Below are 4,682 nucleotides of genomic sequence, written 5' to 3'. Positions count from 1 at the left end.
AAATACTTGTGTATGTCTGCACGTATGTATGTATGTATGTATGTATGTATGCACGTATGTATGTATGTATGTATATATTATGTATTTGTTTCAAATATGTCTCCTATTACTATCGATGTCTATTTCTGTAACAACAGAGATGTTTTCATTGCTGTTGATATGTGAATAAAAGGATATTACATGGATAAAGTATGATAAAATAAACAAGTTTGATAAATTGTTAGCTAATGCACCGCGATACACGGACCCAATAGCATACACACTAACACAAATCACACGCGTTTTATACATAAGTATATGTACGAGGAAAAGTATGAAGCGTATAAAGGTATTAATATTGTCTGTGTATGTACCAATGCCAAATTATATGTAAAATATACAGGCATATCAATCAACTTACGTGCGACTAATAACAAACTATCAAGATATATCAATCTACATAGACACACACACACACACACATACACATATATATGTATTGACGGATAGATATGCGAACGTACGTATGTATGAATTTATGTATATGCGCATGTAGATATACATACATACACGCATATATGCATGCATACATATATATGTAAGTATATGGATGTATCCCTATGAGCGTGTGTGTATGTGAGTCTGCGTGCGTGGATAGTTATTAGCATAAACGCTGTATTGACTGATTTATATTTATTCGTGTACATATTGATATTAATAAACATGTTGATTTAGTTTCCTTCACATACGCACACGTATACACACAGACACACACACACACACACAAAAAACACACACGTGCACCCATGCGCACGCACATATGTGTATGTATGTGCATTTCAAGATAACTACAAATATTACTATCTATCTCTCTATCTATCTATGCATTTTCCTATTTATCTTTTTGTCTATCTATCTATCTCTCTCTCTCCCCCCCTCTTTCTCTCTCTCTGCATATATATATATATATATATATATATATATATATATATATAAGCATTCATCTATTTATGTGTTTCTCTCTGTCTCTCTCGCGATATATATATATATATATATATATATATATATATATATATATATATATATATATATATATATATATATATATATCTACGGATATCTATCTATTTATATGTTCATAATTACATGCATTTATGTATGTACGTCACTATCTCACTTTTTATGTGTGTCTCTCTTTTAAGATATATGTTTGAGTGTGCATGTGTGTGCGTGTGTGTGTGCGCGCGCGCGTGCGCGTGTCTGTGTGTGTGTGTGTGTTTGTGTGAGTGCGTGTATGTGTGCGTGTGTGTAAAGAGGAAAAGAAAGAGAGACAGGACAGAATGTATAATGTATTTATTCGATGTAGGAGTGTGCTTGTCTGTTTTTGTTTTTGTTTATATATATATATATATATATATATATATATATATATATATAATTGTTTGCGTCCGAAAGAGAAAGACAGTTTGACAAATACGGAGAGACAATCGGCAGAAGAACAATGAGACAGAGGTCGAGAGATGATAAGATACAAAGACTAAGAAGAGTGGTCCAAAATGAAGACATCAGCAAAGATATCGAAAGAGAGAAAGATACAAGATGTTAGCTAGAGAGAATCTGAGAGTGTATATGAAAATAAGGAAAATAAAGAAACAAAAATGAATACAAAAATTATAACAGCAAAAATATATAGTAGTCAGAGAAGCCGCTAGGATATTGGAAAAGTGACTTTAATAAAAATTTCGTGCATTTCACACCAATTAAGATGGACAGTTTGATTAGGTAGTCGCTGTCTGTTCTCTCCAGATGCATGGAAAGCAAGGAATTAATAAAGATGGCATCAAGTCTTCCAACGCAACAATTCCTCAAAGCAGACAGACTTAGCTTCTCCGTGACGCATTCATATTCTCCCAAAGCTATGCAATCGCAATATCTAGCAAGCACCGAGCTTTGCAATCATTAATTCTAGACACATTGTGTTATTAATATTGATGATACTAATGGTGGGCTTCGAAGTTTGCATTAGTAACATGTGTGTGTGTGTGTGTGTGTGTGTATGTATGTATATGTATATATATATATATATATATATATATATATATATATATATATATATATATATATATATATATATATATATATATATATATATATATACACATATGTATGTATGTATATATGTATGCATGTAGGTATATGCATCCATTTATATATATATATATATATATATATATATATATATATATATGCAGATATAATTGGGCATGTTAGCATGCTTATGTGTACGTGTGACCCCGTGGTTTCCTCTGTGTGCGTGTTTGTGTGCGCGTGTGTGCGTGAATGTGTTCCTGCGTGTGAGTGTACATAGATAAGAAGGTATAGATGAATGAGATGACTCTTCGTGATAGAGATAACTAGATATTTCAGAAAATATAGACATCGGTTTATCATTTACCATAGACAGCTTTGTATACATATGTATGTAGGCATATACATATATATATATATATATATATATATATATATATATATATATATATATATATATATATATATATATATATATATATATATATATATATATATATATATATATATATATATATATGTATATATATATATATATATATATATATATATATATATATATATACATATATATATATATATATATATATATATATATATATATATATATATATATATATATATATATATATATATATATGCACATACATACATACATCACATACACATAACACACTCGCACACATTTACATATCATTTATAGGCGCTGAGATAGCTGCAAATCTAGTAGACAGAGACTGTATGAAATCTCATAGTCTCTCTCTTTCTCTCTCGTCTCTCCGTCTCTTTCTCTCTCTCTCTCTCTCTGTCTCTCTCTCTCTCTCTGTCTATGTCCCACTCTCTGTGTGTCTCTCTCTATGTCTCTCTCTTTCTCTCTCCCATTCTCTCTCTCTCTCTCCTTCTGCATATTTATAAATATAACATTAATGAGAATTGAAATGACAGCGTAGGTGTTTTCTCTAGTCGTTTACAGCTGTTTCATAGACTTGTTTGTTAAACAATTTTGTTCCATATATATACAAGTATGTGTGTGCATATGTATGAGTGTGTGTGTGTCTGTGTGATGTGTGTATGTGGTTTACCGATGACTGTTATGCTGCCGTATGCGTGAAGCAAATTTCAAAATGACGCGAATAATTATGTACAATGAACGAAATAATGTCAATTAACTTTCGAGATGATATTCATACTAATAGAAAAAGTACATTCATTTCTTTCACTGTTCACTCATTAATATCTAAAACATTAAAGAGTGAATAAGATCACACACACACACACACACACACACACACACAAGCACACACACATACATACATATACACACACACACGCACACACACACACACACATACACACACACACACACACACACACACACACACATATATATATATATATATAAAGAAGGAAAGAAAAAAATTAACAAGATAACTCTGCTGTGAAATGACGATCATCTACAAAGAGCAGATAACTCTACCTCACGTATCGTTCGGTAATTAAAAAAAAAAAAAAGAATTATACATCAGACGTAATCACTGATATACTCTACCCGAAAATCAGATAGCATGATTACTGTTCTTACGTCTTTTTCATAAAAATATATAACACATATTGATTCTGGACCGCCCCTAAAAAAAAAAGAAAAAAAAACTTGAGCGAAAAGAGCAACAAAACTCACATCCTTAACACGAATAAGTGGTATCTCCATTTTGTTTTAAGATATTTCAGAAAAATAAGGATTAAATAATCTTGGTAACATAGACATTTGGTATACAAAACGTTCATCGATATGTACACTTAATTTCATTTATAGCGATATTACTTTACCTCCAAAGAATCAATTGGTTTCTAGTACCATCCGGCCGGAACTGCTCTTGTTTTCATGATATAAATATCCTTTTAAAATTATCTGAATTAAAACTATCCTTCAAAATTCCATATCATTTTATGTTCTAGACACTGATTATCAATGACATAGTTGTTTTACTAAATTCTTCATTAATGTCAAAATTAAAGAAGACAAACATAGTGCATGCTGACAGAGAGACGGTAACAAAACAGCTAAAAAGGAAAAATGAGCTGCCGATATCATTCTCAGGGTGTTTGTAAATTTGAACCCAGCGGCACGCTACAAAGGTCACTGCCCTTTATGTTACACTGTCTTCTGCAGTAGACTTATAAAAGACATTTGTCCATATGATATAACTGGAAAAACCTGTTCCCAACTTCTCACCGAATACTATCCCAAATACGGAATCCAATACCCTGAACTTACGTTTGGTAACAAATGTGTTAAGCATGAACACTACAAAAGAAATAAAAATGACCAAGCAATAATATTTTCCTGTCCGATCACTTATCCCATTTTTCACATTTTGTACGCTGTTTAATTTAATAAACTGTGATGCCTAGCATTTGAGATATACATTTACCGAACCCCGTCCTCAGAAACTCTTTTCCCGCCACAATGATGACCGTAACACAGGACACAGCTTCAGCTTAGAAGGAATAAAAATCCAGAATAGTTGCTACAAACGCAAAAAGATGATCAAACAATTCTATCATTCAACCGACCTGGAATGGTAATTTCTCAAAGCCGAGGGGGAGATGAAGAG

The sequence above is a fragment of the Octopus bimaculoides genome, chromosome 7, assembly GCF_046866305.1.
Source record: "Octopus bimaculoides isolate indiv1 chromosome 7, ASM4686630v1, whole genome shotgun sequence".
Classification (NCBI taxonomy): domain Eukaryota; kingdom Metazoa; phylum Mollusca; class Cephalopoda; order Octopoda; family Octopodidae; genus Octopus; species Octopus bimaculoides.
Note: the sequence above shows the minus strand (reverse complement) of the source record.